The sequence below is a fragment of the Balaenoptera borealis genome, assembly GCF_965194805.1.
Source record: "Balaenoptera borealis genome assembly, chromosome: 6".
Lineage (NCBI taxonomy): Eukaryota > Metazoa > Chordata > Mammalia > Artiodactyla > Balaenopteridae > Balaenoptera > Balaenoptera borealis.
The window spans coordinates 54,594,352-54,610,926 of NC_138863.1; the positions used below are offsets into that span (position 1 = coordinate 54,594,352).

At 40.0% G+C, this 16,575-nt stretch overlaps 1 protein-coding gene across 11 annotated transcripts in view; it reads left to right on the forward strand.

Annotated features, from left to right (window-relative positions):
• Positions 1-16,575, forward strand: part of CCDC141 (coiled-coil domain containing 141) — a 239,439-nt gene that overhangs the window by 118,623 nt on the left and 104,241 nt on the right. The window lies entirely within an intron of this gene.

Consider the following 16,575-nt stretch of genomic DNA (forward strand, 5'->3'; position numbering starts at 1 on the left):
GCTCAGCGTTGGTCCAGATTCTTTCTCTGAAATGGTTGTTGATCTCTCCAGTACTTGTCTTTCCCTTCTTAGAGTGTTGCTTATTGCTCAATTAAAGCAATTAATGCCTTCCTGGCATTTCAGTCGTTCACATGTCTGATTTCCCCACAGCTGTGAGATTCTCAAAAACAAGGGCCATGATGTATTCATTTCTGGATTCCCTGTAACACCCAGTAGATGGGTCTGGGACATGAGTTAAACGCAGCTAGTGTTAGTTGGGTCAGTGGATGACTCCATTGGACAGGAACCTGGCAGCAAAATGTTACCCTGAGTCAGTCCTGGCTGGACTTCTAAATTGCTGTTCATAAGTGACATTCAGTTTGGCTAGGAAGTCATGAGTCTGTCTATCTACTGCATGATCATCATTGAGACTACAAACTAAACACAGTTCTATGGGAACTCTCCTGATTCTGAGGCAACAGAGAAATAATGGGCAAAACTTCATGATGGTGGACGCAATGCTGCAGTTCTCGAGTGTTAAGAGGAAAGCAATCTATTCACACTAATGTGTGAATGTCTGCCAACTTCTTAACCATCCTTAACTTTTGTTTTTCTTTTCTCTTTTCTTTTCCACCACCCCACCGCCGATTTTTTGGAAGTGAACGTTTTATTAACCCAAACACAAGAAAGCAATTTCAGGTAATGTTGAAAAGTAAAGTGATCTGCAGAGTGGCCAAAGCCAACACTGCCTCTGCGTTGCACCTACTGTTAAGGACAAAGCACCACGGTACTTTCTCTTCTGAAGCTGCACACTTGCGCACTCCCATGATGGTAACAGGGTGTTGATGGGGAGTACAGGCACAGAAAGGGTGATGCAGGCTGTTTGGATTCTTTGTAAACCTGGTAGTTGTATACAGGGATTCCCTTCATCATGAATCCAGAGATTTAAACTTTTTCTTTTTTCAGTTTTATTGAGGTATAATTGACACAAAATTGTAAGCTATTTGGAGTGTTTATCGTAATGATCTCATATACGTATATATTGTGAAAGGATTCCCCTCCATCTAGTTAATTAACACATCTATCACCTCACATATTTATCTTTGTGGATATGTAAATTTCAGTTATATAGTACAGTGTATTCCCTTAGAAATTTCAATTATATAGTACAGCGTTAACTCTAATCACCACGTTTTACATTAGATCCTCAGAACTTATTCATCTTATAGATGAAAGTTTGTACTCTCCTACCAATGTCTCCTTATTTCCTCCACCCCCCAGCCCCTGGCAATCACTTTTCTACTCTGTTTCTATGAGTTTGACTTTTTTACTCCACATCTAAGTGATAAAGAGACTTAAAGTTTTTTCTTCATATATTCAGTAAGCCCCTGAGAACCCAGACTGAGAAAGACATAAAGGAACTGCTCACAAGGGGGCTTTTAGGGAGTAATCAGAAAGGGTTAGACACCTCTCACTTTGTATGAGTTATCACAAGAAACACTAAAGGGAAATTGATGTCACCAGTATGTTTTACCCGAACCCTCACATTTTGAAAAGTACTGTCACTTCTTACCTATCACTATGCAGTACTTCTGAAAACTGAGTGTGTTGATATGTTACTGGCTTCACACCATTTCTTTGAGACATTCCTACTACCTGGGATTGAGGTGCAGCATCACCTCATGGTAGCTGGCTTTTGTAGTCATTTTGCTTCTGCATTCCAGAAACAAGAAGAACCACTGGCTGTGTATGTTACACGCATGTCTGTGCATTTAAAAATGTATTTGAAACTGCTGGGTATTTAGTTTCTTCTTGCTACTTTAGGTTTGGGATCTTATTTTCCTTATAGGCAACTTGAAGCCTTTATTCTTCATAGTCCTTTAAATAGACTGTTCTAGTCTAAAAGACTTAGGGCATATTTGGGAGGAATCTGTGAGAGTATTTGCTAATGGAATGTGAGTTTGTGAGAGAGAGAGAGTGTATGTGTGTGTGTGTGTGTGTGTGTGTGTGTGTGTGTGTGTGTAGAAGTGGGTGGTGGGTACTGACTTCAGGAGCTTAAGCACAGCCTTTCCAGAGAGACAGGCTCAAGAGGATGTCAGAAACTGAATTCTTCTTCTTCCCACTCAAAATCTCTTCTGCCTAGTTCTTCATATCTCAGTTAAGGGCAACTCAATCCATCCAGTTACTCAGGTCAAAAGAGGCTTGATTCTTCTTCCTCTTACTCATAGGAAATCACCTGGGCTGTGTCATCTAAGTAGATCCAGAATATCCTATCATTTCTCATGATCTCCACTGCTGTCCTAGGGAATGACCTACCTCCATCTTTCCTGGCTAATTGCAGTAGCTTCCTCAGGAATCACTGTGCATGCATCCCTGCACCCCTCCACCAGCAAAGTATTCTCAAACGACAGCCCTGTGCTTTTATTTTTGTTTTTTTTTTAAAGTTATGTCAGACCCTATGCCCCAGACCTTCCAACAGCTTCACACTTCTCTCAGAATAAAAGACTTCAGTGTTTACAAGGCCCTGCCTCTGGATCCTCCCACTCTGGCCCCACCGTGCCCCTCTTACTGCTTCTCCTCCTGCTTCCTCCGTGGGACACTCAGCTCTACCGTGCTGTGTCCTTGCTGTTCCTCCACCGAAGCAGGAAAACTCCCACCTGGGAGCCTTTATTCTAGCTGTGCCCTCAACCTGGAAAATTCTTTCTCCAGAGATCCTCTTGGCTCATCCGCTTACTTCCTGCCCATCTTTGCTCAAATCTCACTACTCAAAAAGCCTACCCTGACCACCATATTTAATACTGCACACAACTCCCGCCCTGCGTGGCACCTGAGAGTCCCCTAACCTGCTCTACTTGTCTCTGTTCTACAGTGTGGTCATCTTCAAACTAACCAGACAATGTACTGATTTACCATGTTTATTGGTTATAAACAAAATAAAATACATGGTGGACCACCACCATCACTAACACTGGAGCTAAATTCACTGGCCTAGATGACGTATTTAGAAGAATGCTTGGCATAGACTAGACCTGCCAAATACATAGTTGAACAAATGACTGCCTCATAATGTTTATTGCTCTTATAAATGGGATCTTTATTAGAAAAGATAATTGGCTATTGTTGCTATCTAGGAATGTTATTGGTTTTCTTACATTGATCTTGTACATAACAACTAAAAGTCATTGTTCTAATCTATATCTGATGTTCCTTGTGGGTAAAATATATGGATACCCCCTTCCCAACTTAATCTGCTTGATTTAGGGAAATCTTCATAAGAAGTGAACATCAAAACCTAGTAATTCTCCCCATGGTTGAATTACATGTTGAGATCCTGAAGATATCTCCAACAGATTCTCTAGAAAATTAAAAAGTAAGTCTTTTGAAGACATTAATATAAACTGCAATCACCTAGTCGGCCAGTGGCACACTCTGATTGTAGGCAAATTGTGTTAGATGAAAATAATTTGGCCAGCTAGACTTTATTAATTTTGATTTAAAAATTGGAAACATCAATAGCCCCCGATCTGGCTCTACTCCTTACTTAATCAACTTGAAGAAAATGTGATCAAGAGGAACAAAAATCTAAGAAAAACAAGGACAAGACACTAAAGAAAAAATAATGATTCTCAGAAAACACAAATCTTGGGACAATTTCTTCCAGACTTCCTGTGTAATTAAATTTTTATCTAAAAACTATGTTGAACCAAGGAAGAAGAAATACATGTATTTCTGCTCCAAACGTTATTTTGAAGACTTGCTTATGAGTGTAATTTGTTATGATTTTATCTGATTTAAAAAATTTATTCTGCCACACGTCCTTTTGCTTCAGTATTAGCAGCAAGCACCCTGCTCTGTGTGGCTGGCCCACAGGCTGCACTTGGTGGCCAAGCACTGAACAGAATAAAGGAAACAAGAAGCTTCCAAGCCCTGTTTTTTCCTGCACCTTTTGGAATATTTGCATGGACTGAGAAAAAGGAAAGCAGCAACTATTATTCAAAGATTGCTTTGGTGACATCTGTCATTTCTGCTGTAAATAAACTGTCAGTCCCAAATCCAGTAGGGTAATTGTGGAAAATATAGCTAAAAACCCAAATTTTAGTAAGGCCTTAAATCCAGGAATTTGAAGCACAGCCAATTCACCGTTGAACTTACATCTGATTCACTAGAGAAGCCGCAGCTTATGTGAAATGGTGGTGGCTCTTTCTGCACTGCAGAGAAGTAAGGCTCAGGAAAGCAAAATGCCCTGCCGGAGGCCACTTACTAAGTTTGGAGTAAAAAGTGTACTTCCATTTCTCTGCTCTTGCCCACAGGCTCTCCTTGATTCAGTAGCTATGATTTCTGCCTTACGGCCGGGAGGCGAAACACCACAATTCTTTCATCTCTAGGTGATACACAGAATCACAGTTCTTCCCTGTTTGCAGTCTGTCTGTGTCTCTGCTGAAATACACCACAGTGAGGGCAGAGTTCAGATGGCCTGTGGACACTGAACTCAGTACTCATCCAAGAGTGAGATGACCCTTGCTTTTGTGTATGTCGGCGAGAAATGCCTGGGAAAGGAGCATGAGAAGTAACTGTGGCCCAGCTGGCCATCCAGCTCGGCATGATCAGAGACTTTCAGCTTTTCAAGGGCTCACTGCCACGCTCCAAAAGCGTAAACATTTCTTCTCAAAAAATTTCTGCTCAAAGCAGACTTTCAAATATTCTCTGATTAAAATCGCCAGGTTTATTTTGTTTGTCCCATCTGTTAATGCAGTCACGTAAAATTCTATGATTTGTTGTCAGTGAGTTAATTCTCCTCGGTGCTGAACCAAATGGGACTGTAGACTTAAAAGACTGAACGAGAAATGAGCTGTATCTACTGAGATGTCCTCCGAAGCGGCCATGGCACGGGGCCTACACATGAGCTGGACACATGCTTCTGCCACATGTGATTTGGGCCAGTCATCTCCACAACTGATAGCTTCTTAGCAGTTTATAAATATGTTCCCTGGGGCTTCCCTAGTGGCGCAGTGGTTGAGAATCTGCCTGCCAATGCAGGGGACACGGGTTCGAGCCCTGGTCTGGGAGGATCCCACATGCCGCGGAGCAACTAGGCCCGTGAGCCACAACTACTGAGCCTGCGCGTCTGGAGCCTGTGCTCCGCAACAAGAGAGGCCGCGACAGTGAGAGGCCCGTGCACCGTGATGAAGAGTGGCCCCCGCTTGCCGCAACTAGAGAAAGCCCTCGCACAGAAACGAAGACCCAACACAGCCAAAAATAAATAAATAAAATAAATAAATTAATTTAAAAAAATGTTCCCTATTGTTTCTTGTCCATCTTCTCCCACTTAAAAATTATATTCTGAAGTCAAATTTATAAGGAAAATAATTTACCACGTGGTACTGGGTCATTTAAACCCACCCCATCCACTTCATCAGGGAAGTTTGCAAGTGAATAAAAGCTTACTAAACATATTGGGAGTATTTTGTTTCTTTTCCATTGGAGTAGCTAATATGTTTTTACTTTTTAAATTGAGTGGCTGGATAATTTTTATACCAATCCATAATTTTATTTGAAAAGCTAACCTGGGACTGTTAAAAAAAAAAAACGGGTGGGGGGAGAAGAAACCATTTTCGCCTTCTTGTCTATCAGTGCTAATCCTCTTAAAAGTACCCTTACAATCAAGGGATGCAAGAGAAGCTCCATTTCCTCAGCAAATGGAATACTGAAAGGCACAGTTTAAAAGGGTTACTACTGTGAGTGAAGAAGGAAAGTAATGGAGTGACCTGTGGACACACCCTGAGCCCAGGAACACACAGTGCCCCACGTCTTTATTGGCTCAGAGATACACAGGTCCATCTGTCAAGCTGAAAAGCCAAGGAAGTGGCAGACTTTGGCTTTCTGCTGGTGGGGACAAGTACTGGAAATATTTTATTGCAAAGTGACTGAAACCCAGTCAGAGGTTTAATACTTAGCAGGCAGGCAGCAATGGCTTAGAGAAAAAGAACCAAGATTTTCTCTGTTGGGCTCCTCCAGCCTGGACAACAGGGACAGCTAAGTTTTTAAAATAGCACGCTGGATTCAGATGACTCTGGAAAGTTTTGTCTCAAAAGTAAAATAGGCGAAGCATCCCCTAAGAAAAACGGCTGGGGAAATAACATCATCAGAACAGTATGGAAGCGCATCAGAAACTGCCTATAGATTGCCCAAAGAAAACAGAACCAATTTTCTGAGAAGATTGCATAGAAGTATTGAGTGGACCCAACTTCATTTACTGCCCACAGAGTTCGTGTGAAAATGTAATTAAAAAGACTGGGGATGGAGAATAAGAAAAGATAGGAGGCACAAAATAGTCCTTTACAGTTTCCTTGGAAGGTCACAGCCCACTTTATATAACACATTATGAAGCACAAGGTTACAGTGGGTTTTCAAAGACTTGGCTCTACTCCAGAAGTCTCTCTTTAATGTTGTTTGCAAAATTTATACTAAAGGCAGATTTATGAACTCTGTTAGAGAACAAGGATTTCTCTTCTTATTCATAGAGAAGAACTTTATTATTTTGGTCCAGTTGCTAAGCAAAATATAGCTTGAGTTTGGCTGTAAATTCTCAGTTATATATGTAAGGCATTGTGTTTATTTAGAAATAATAAGGCTTCTAATTTCAAATCAGAAAATCCCAGGGTCATATAAGGACTTTTATCAGTTTCAGGTCTTATCCAGACCTTATGGAAGTTTCACCTCTGTAATTCTAAGTTAATGTGTTTAATCTTTCCGTGGTGTAAAAAGCACTGTTTATCACCTCTCTGCAGAGCTGAGGCCAGGATACTGGTTGAGAAAGCAGGTTCTAGAGTCAAACTACCTGAATTTGAGTTCTGGCTCTTTCACCTACTAGTGTTGAGACCTTGGGAAAGTTCTTAACCCTTCTGAGCCTCAGTTACCCCATCTGTAAAATGAGGATAATAATAGTTCCTACCTTGTAGGGGTGTGGTGAAGATTAAGTGAGATACTATACGTAAAGCATTTAGCACAGTGCTAGCATACAGGAAGAAGAATCAACCCTTACGTTCTTGCAGACAGTTAAGATACCAACACCGTAGAGTTTAGTTTTGTCCAGACTGAGCACGTAATGGCTGTAACCTATCTCTCCATATCCTAACCTCCTCTCCACTTTCCTTCCCCCAGCTCTCTGGGCCTCCCCTAGCTTCTCCATATTTGTTAAGTGTTTTTCCTCTAACGAGCACAGAAGATTCTGGTCAATGCCAATTTTTTGAAAGAATTACCTGCTTTACTCTATGTCTTCACATATTGAGCATTTCTTTTTTTTTTTTTTTTTTTTTGATGTTTAACAAAATCTTTTCTGCAACAGCAAAATACTAGCTGAAAAATTAAATAGCAAGAGAATGGATAAAGAAGTCGCGGTACATTCATATTATGGAGTAAAGCAGTTAAATTGAATTTAAAAAAAAAGGAATGATCTAATGCTCTAGTACAAGGAATATAAAAGTGATTTCACTGATTTATATTCTCTATTGTCCTATGTTTGCTTGTTATTCATTTTTTATTGAGCATTTCTTACTTGAGTTCATTGAGGATTAATGCCCCACAGATCTTAACAGACAGAAATTGAGAGAATGGACCCAAAAGACAGGAAATGGACTAACTGGGTAGCTGGAGGGATTGGGACAAAACAAAAAAAAGAAACAAAGACTTGTGAAAGCAAATGAACCCGTAGCTGGTTCAGGTCCTTTTAGCCACAACTGTAGTGTTTCTCAGCATTGTTCCAACTGGAGCATTGGTCCCCTGAGATGATTAGCAAACAAACGGTTTCTTGGTCAAAGGAGTTTGTCCAAAACGTTTCACACCACGTTTTCCTCTAGGAGTCTCAGTGCATGTTAACACAGTAAAAATTCTAAGAAGTACTACAGTAAAGAAACCTGCTTTATTTTGCTTATCTCATATTATTGATCAGTACATAACACTGACCAGTACATTTGGAGAAGGCTTCCACTATTGTTATTTTAGAACTGGGAAACAGGAATTCCCATAAATAATGAACAAATTTTGGGACACTAATGAACCATGATAAAACTGATGGGAAGAAGAGTGGGACTAATATTTAGTGAGTGCCTATTATGTATGCCAGAAATTATGCTAACTGCTTTAGAAATATTTGCTTTTTCCCGATAAGATTAAAGTAGTGGTTTTTAAGTGGGAGGGATATTTAGAGTGCTTTACAAAATAATGTCATGGCACATATTAGCAGTCCTTAAATGGGGACAAATAGCTGTTTAAGAAATGAAGGATCTTGAGAACTCACGTAGCCCATCTTCATGCCTAAGAGTATTGCTTTTGCACTCACTGAGAAATTTGGAGATTCTGGAGTCTCTGTACCCTCAGTTCCCTGGAATGTAGCATTGTATACAAACCTGCGAATAGTCCTAGCTCTGCCACTTATTGGATATGTAACCTTGAATAACATACCCCTCTGAGCCTGTGTAAATACTAGGAAAACAATAACATCTAACCTAAGTTTGTGAGGGTTATACATACAAAACATAAGCTCGTAATTGGTGCTCAAAAAAATGCCAATGCCTTAATCTACCATACTTATTCTTTTTTTTTTCTTTTTTTTTTTAACATCTTTATTGAAGTATAATTGCTTTACAATGGTGTGTTAGTTTCTGCTTTATAACAAAGTGAATCAGTTATACATATACATATGTTCCCATATCTCTTCCCTCTTGCATCTCCCTCCCTCCCACCCTCCCTATCCCACCCCTCTAGGTGGTCACAAAGCACCGAGCTGATCTCCCTGTGCTATGCGGCTGCTTCCCACTAGCTATCTATTTTACATTTGGTAGTGTATATATGTCCATGACACTCTCTCACCCTGTCACATCTCACCCTTCCCCCTCCCCATATCCTCAAGTCCATTCTCTAGTAGGTCTGTGTCTTTATTCCCATCTTGCCACTAGGTTCTTCATGACCTTTTTTTTTTTTCCCTTAGATTCCATATATATGTGTTAGCATACTGTATTTGTTTTTCTCTTTCTGACTTACTTCACTCTGTATGACAGACTCTAACTCCATCCACCTCATTACAAATACCTCCATTTCATTTCTTTTTATGGCTGAGTAATATTCCATTGTATATATGTGCCACATCTTCTTTATCCATTCATCCGATGATGGACATTTAGGTTGCTTCCATGTCCTGGCTATTGTAAATAGAGCTGCAATGAACATTTTGGTACATGACTTTTTTTGAATTATGGTTTTCTCAGGGTATATGCCCAGTAGTGGGATTGCTGGGTCGTATGGTAGTTCTATTTTTAGTTTTTTAAGGAACCTCCATACTGTTCTCCATAGTGGCTGTATCAATTTACATCCCCACCAACAGTGCAAGAGTGTTCCCTTTTCTCCACACCCTCACCAGCATTTATTGTTTCTAGATTTTTTGATGATGGCCATTCTGACTGGTGTGAGATGATACCTCATTGTGGTTTTGATTTGCATTTCTCTAATGATTAATGATGTTGAGCATTCTTTCATGTGTCTGTTGGCCATCTGTATATCTTCTTTGGAGAAATGTCTATTTAGGTCTTCTGCCCATTTTTGGATTGGGTTGTTTGTTTTTTTGTTATTGAGCTGCATGAGCTGCTTGTAAATCTTGGAGATTAATCCTTTGTCAGTTGCTTCATTTGCAAATATTTTCTCCCATTCTGAGGGTTGTCTTTTGGTCTTGTTTATGGTCTCCTTTGCTGTGCAAAAGCTTTTAAGTTTCATTAGGTCCCATTTGTTTATTTTTGTTTTTATTTCCATTTCTCTAGGAGCTGGGTCAAAAAGGATCTTGCTGTGATTTATGTCATAGAGTGTTCTGCCTATGTTTTCCTCTAAGAGTTTGATAGTGTCTGGCTTTACGCTTAGGTCTTTAATCCATTTTGAGTTTATTTTTGTGTATGGTGTCAGGAAGTGTTCTAATTTCATACTTTACATGTACCTGTCCAATTTTCCCAGCACCACTTATTGAAGAGGCTGTCTTTTCTCCACTGTATATGCTTGCCTCCTTTATCAAAGATAAGGTGACCATATGTGTATGCGTTTATCTCTGGGCTTTCTATCCTGTTCCATTGATCTATATTTCTGTTTTTGTGCCAGTACCAAACTGTCTTGATTACTGAAGCTTTGTAATATAGTCTGAAGTCAGGGAGCCTGATTCCTCCAGCTCCATTTTTCGTTCTCAAGATTGCTTTGGCTATTCGGAGTCTTTTGTGTCTCCATACAAATTGTGAAATTTTTTGTTCTAGTTCTGTGAAAAATGCCAGTGGTAGTTTGATAGGGATTGCATTGAATCTGTAGATTGCTTTGGGTAGTAGAGTCATTTTCACAAAGTTGATTCTTCCAATCCAAGAACATGGTATATCTCTCCATCTATTTGTATCATCTTTAATTTCTTTCATCAGTGTCCTATAATTTTCTGCATACAGGTCTTTTGTCTCCTTAGGTAGGTTTATTCCTAGATATTTTATTCTTTTTGTTGCAGTGGTAAACGGGAGTGTTTTCTTAATTTCACTTTCAGATTTTTCATCATTAGTATATAGGAATGCAAGAGATTTCTGTGCATTAATTTTGTATCCTGCTACTTTACCAAATTCATTGATTAGCTCTAGTAGTTTTCTGGTGGCAGTTTTAGGATTCTCTATGTATAGTATCATGTCATCTGCAAACAGTGACAGCTTTACTTCTTCTTTTCCGATTTGGATTCCTTTTATTTCTTTGTCTTCTCTGATTGCTGTGGCTAACACTTCCAAAACTATGTTGAATAATAGTGGTGAGAGTGGGCAACCTTGTCTTGTTCCTGATCTTAGTGGAAATGGTTTCAGTTTTTCACCATTGAGGACAATGTTGGCTGTGGGTTTGTCATATATTATGTTGAGGAAAGTTCCCTCTATGCCTACTTTCTGCAGGGCTTTTATCATAAATGGGTGTTGAATTTTGTCGAAAGCTTTCTCTGCATCTATTGAGATGATCATATGGTTTTTCTCCTTCAATTTGTTAATATGATGTACCACGTTGATTGATTTGCATATATTGAAGAATCCTTGCATTCCTGGAATAAACCCCACTTGATCATGGTGTATAATCCTTTTAATGTGCTGTTGGATTCTGTTTGCTAGTACTTTGTTGAGGATTTTTGCATCTATGTTCATCAGTGATATTGGCCTGTAGTTTTCTTTCTTTGTGACATCTTTGTCTGGTTTTGGTATCAGGGTGATGGTGGCCTCGTAGAATGAGTTGGGGAGTGTTCCTCCCTCTACAATATTTTGGAAGAGTTTGAGAAGGATAGGTGTTAGCTCTTCTCTAAATGTTTGATAGAATTCGCCAGTGAAGCCATCTGGTCCTGGGCTTTTGTTTGTTGGAAGATTTTTAATCACAGTTTCAATTTCAGTGCTTGTGATTGGTCTGTTCATATTTTCTATTTCTTCCTGGTTCAGTCTCGGCAGGTTGTGCATTTCTAAGAATCTGTCCATTTCTTCCAGGTTGTCCATTTTATTGGCATAGAGTTGCTTGTAGTAATCTCTCATGATCGTTTGTATTTCTGCAGTGTCAGTGGTTACTTCTCCTTTTTCATTTCTAATTCTATTGATTTGAGTCTTCTCCCTTTTTCTCTTGATGAGTCTGGCTAATGGTTTATCAATTTTGTTTATCTTCTCGAAGAACCAGCTTTTAGTTTCATTGATTTTTGCTATTGTTTCCTTCATTTCTTTTTCATTTATTTCTGATCTGATCTTTATGATTTCTTTCCTTCTGCTAGCTTTGGGGTTTTTTTGCTCTTCTTTCTCTAATTGCTTTAGGTGCAAGCTTAGGTTGTTTATTCGAGATGTTTCCTGTTTCTTGATGTAGGCTTGTATTGATATAAACTTCCCTCTTAGAACTGCTTTTGCTGCATCCCATAGGTTATGGGTCGTCGTATCTCCATTGTCATTTGTTTCTAGGTATTTTTTGATTTCCCCTTTGATTTCTTCAGTGATCACTTCGTTATTAAGTAGTGTATTGTGTAGCCTCCATGTGTTTGTATTTTTTACAGATCTTTTCCTGTAATTGATATCTAGTCTCATAGCGTTGTGGTTGGAAAAGATACTTGATACGATCTCAATTTCCTTAAATTTACCAAGGCTTGATTTGTGACCCAAGATATGATCTATCCTGGAGAATGTTCCATGAGCACTTGAGAAAAATGTGTATTCTGTTGTTTTGGGGTGGAATGTCCTATAAATATCAATTAAGTCCATCTTATTTAATGTATCATTTAAAGCTTGTGTTTCCTTATTCATTTTCATTTTGGATGATCTGTCCATTGGTGAAAGTGGGGTGTTAAAGTCCCCTACTATGATTGTGTTACTGTCGATTTCCCCTTTTATGGCTGTTAGTATTTGCCTTATGTATTGAGGTGCTCCTATGTTGGGTGCATAAACATTTACAATTGTTATACTTTCCTCTTGGATCGATCCCTTGATCATTATATAGTGTCCTTCTTTGTCTCTTGTAATAGTCTTTATTTTAAAGTCTATTTTGGCTGATATGAGAATTGCTACTCCAGCTTTCTTTTGATTTCCATTTGCATGGAATATCTTTTTCCATCCCCTCACTTTCAGTCTGTATGTGTCTCTAGGTCTGAAGTGGGTCTCTTGTAGACAGCATATATATGGGTCTTGTTTTTGTATCCATTCAGCCAGTCTGTGTCTTTTGGTGGGAGCATTTAATCCATTTACATTTAAGGTAATTATCGATATGTATGTTCCTATTCCCATTTTCTTAAATATTTTGGGTTTTTTATTGTAGGTGTTTTCCTTCTCTTGTGTTTCTTGCCTAGAGAAGTTCCTTTAGCATTTGTTGGAAAGCTGGTTTGGTGGTGCTGAACTCTCTCAGCTTTTGCTTGTCTGTAAAGTTTTTAATTTCTCCATCAAATCTGAATGAGATCCTTGCTGGGTAGAGTAACCTTGGTTGTAGGTTTTTCTCCTTCATCACTTTAAGTATATCCTGCCACTCCCTTCTGGCTTGCAGAGTTTCTGCTGAAAGATCAGCTGTTAACCTTATGGGGATTCCCTTGTGTGTTATTTGTTGTTTTTCCCTTGCTGCTTTTAATATGTTTTCTTTATATTTAATTTTTGACAGTTTGATTAATATGTGTCTTGGCGTATTTCTCCTTGTATTTATCCTGTATGGGACTCTCTGTGCTTCCAGGACTTGATTAACTATTTCCTGTCCCATATTAGGGAAGATTTCAACTATAATCTCTTCAAATATTTTCTCAGTCCCTTTCTTTTTCTCTTCTTCTTCTGGGACCCCTATAATTCGAATGTTGGTGTGTTTAATGTTGTCCCAGAGGTCTCTGAGACTGTCCTCAGTTCTTTTCATTCTTTTTTCTTTCTCCTGCTCTGCAGTAGTTATTTCCACCATTTTATCTTCCAGGTCACTTATCCGTTCTTCTGCCTCAGTTATTCTGCTATTGATCCCATCTAGAGTATTTTTAATTTCATTTATTGTGTTTTTCATCGTTGCTTGGTTCCTCTTTAGTTCTTCTACGTCCTTGTTAAATGTTTCTTGCATTTTGTCTATTCTATTTCCAAGATTTTGGATCATCCTTACTATCATTATCCTGAATTGTTTTTCAGGTAGGCTACCTATTTCCTCTTCATTTGTTAGGTCTGGTGTTTTTTGACCCTGCTCCTTCATCTGCTGTGTGTTTTTCTGTCGTCTCATTTTCTGTCGTCTCTTATCTTACTGTGTTTGGGGTCTCCTTTTCACTGGCTGCAGGTTCGTAGTTCCCATTGTTTTTGGTATCTGTCCCCAATGTGTAAGGTTGGTTCAGTGGGTTGTGTAGGCTTCCTGGTGGAGGGAACTAGTGCCTGTGTTCTGGTGGATGAGGCTGGATCTTGTCTTTCTGGTGGGCAGGTCCACGTCTGGTGGTGTGTTTTGGGGTGTCTGTGGCCTTATTATGATTTTAGGCAGCCTCTCTGCTAATGGATGGGGCTGTGTTCCTGTCTTGCTAGTTGTTTGGCATAGGGTGTCCAGCACTGTAGCTTGCTGGTCGTTGAGTGAAGCTGGGTTTTGATGTTGAGATGGAGATCTCTGAGAGATTTTTGCCGTTTGGTATTACGTAGAGCTGGAGGTCTCTTGTGGACCAGTGTCCTGAAGTTGGCTCTCCCACCTCAGAGGCACAGCCCTGATGCCTGGCTGGAGCACCAAGAGTCTTTCATCCACATGGCTCAGAATAAAAGGGAGAAAAAAATAGAAAGAAAGAAAGAGGATAAAATAAAATAAATGTATTATAATAAAAATAAGAAAAAAATTATTAAGAGTAAATGTATTCAGAAAAAAATTTTTTTTTTAATTTTAAAAAATAGATTTATTAATTTTTTATAATAAAGAATAAGAAAAAAATTATTAAGAAAAAAATTTATTAAGAAGAAAAAAAATTTAATTTTTAAAATAAAAAATATGAAAAAACTTATTAAAAATTTTTTTTTTAATGTCTAAAAAATAGAAAATAAGGAAAAAATTATTAAGAAAACATTAGGAAAAAAAATTTTTTTAAGTTAAAAAACAAACAAACAAACAAAGAAAACGGACCTAACCCTAGGACTAATGGTGAAAGCAAAGCTATACAGACAAAATCTCACCCAGAAGCATACACATATACACTCACAAAAAAAGGAAAAGGGGAAAAATTAATATATCCTGCTCCCAAAGTCCACCTCTTGAATTTGGGATGATTCGTTGTTGCTTCAGGTATTCAACAGATGCAAGCACATCAAGTTGTTTGTGGAGCTTTAATCCGCTGCTCCTGAGGCTGCTGGGAGAGATTTCCCTTTCTCTTCTTTGTTCGAACAGCTCCAGGGGCTCAGCTTTGGATTTGGACCCACCTCTGTGTGTAGGTCGCCTGAGGGCGTCTGTTCCCCGCCCAGACAGAACGGGGTTAAAGGAGCAGCTGCTTCGGGGGCTCTGGCTCACTCAGGTGGGGGAGAGGGAGCGGTACGGAGGAGGCGGGGCGAGCCTGCGGCGGCAGAGGCGTCGTGACGTTGCAGCAGCCTGAGGCGCGCCGTGCGTTCTCCCGGGGAAGTTGTCCCTGGATCACGGGACCTTGGCAGTGGCGAGCTGCACCGGCTCCCGGGAGGGGCGGTGTGGAGAGTGACCTGTGCTCGCACACAGGCTTCTTGGTGGCGGCAGCAGCAGCCTTAGCGTCTCCTGCCCGTCTCTGGGGTCCGCGCTGTTAGCCGCGGCTCGCGCCCGTCTCTGGAGCTCGTTTAGGCGGCGCTCTGAATCCCCTCTCCTTGCGCGCCGCGAAACAAAGAGGCAAGAAAAAGTCTCTTGCCTCTTCGGCAGCTGCAGACTTTTCCCTGGACTCCCTCCCGGCTAGCACCGAAGCCCGAGCCTCAGCTCCCAGCCCCCGCCCGCCCCGGCAGCTGAGCAGACAAGCCTCTCGGGCCGGTGAGTGCTACTCAGCACCGATCCTCCGTGCGGGAATGTCTCCGCTTTGCCCTCCGCACCCCTGTGGCTGCGCTCTCCTCCGTGGCTCCGAAGCTTACCCCCTCTGCCACCCGCAGTCTCTGCCCGCAAAGGGGCTTCCTGGTGTGTGGAAACCTTTCCTCCTTCACGGCTCCCTCCCACTGGTGCAGGTCCCGTCCCTATTCTTTTGTCTCTGTTGTTTCTTTTTTCTTTTGCCCTACCCAGGTACGTGGGGATTTTCTTGCCTTTTGGGAGGTCTGACGTCTTCTGCCAGCATTCAGTGGGTGTTCTGTAGGAGCAGTTCCACGTGTATTTCTACTGTATCTGTGGGAAGGAAGATGATCTCCGCGTCTTACTCTTCCGCCATCTTACCCCCTTACCATACTTATTCTTGTGTCCATTGATCAAACTATTTTTCTCTTACACAATTACTAGAACAGGTTCTATGAAGTCCATAAAATAATATGTACAGTTTCTATTTTCAGCATCTACCAACTGCGATTTGAAATGCTACCATTTTGTGTGTATGTTCGTGTATTTGTGTGTTTGTAGAAACAGCATGTATTTAATACACTTCATAATGCAGTATATATAAAATTACGTAAAATAGCAGTTTATGTATTGTTAAAGGAAAGAACTATATTTTATTCTTTGTTTATATTCCCCAAGACATCTATCCTAACATGGTCCCAGGTACACAGTAGTTAGTTGTCTTGTGAAATAAATGAATGGAAATGATAGCGGTAAAGTGCACTAAAATTGTATTATTTTATACAATATAATGCAACAAATGTAACTTAATAATAGGACATTTTGCACTGGGGAGCAAGCCAGGATGGAGTCAGACTGTGATTTTTAAAATTTGGTGATAAATTTCTGATGCTTTAACAAGCAGCATCTGCTCACTGCTCAGTCTCAGCTGAGATGGGTACCAGAAAATTTGCTAACAAGACTCCTGTGTGAGAGATAAGCATTATTTTATGAAACTAGATCTGTCTTCAGTTCTTTTGCAAGAAATTTGAATTTCCCTTCAAATAAATGGAATGTTAATATGTTTGATTTACTTCAACTCTTGTTATTTTCTTTCTTCTCTATTTACTGTTTTTC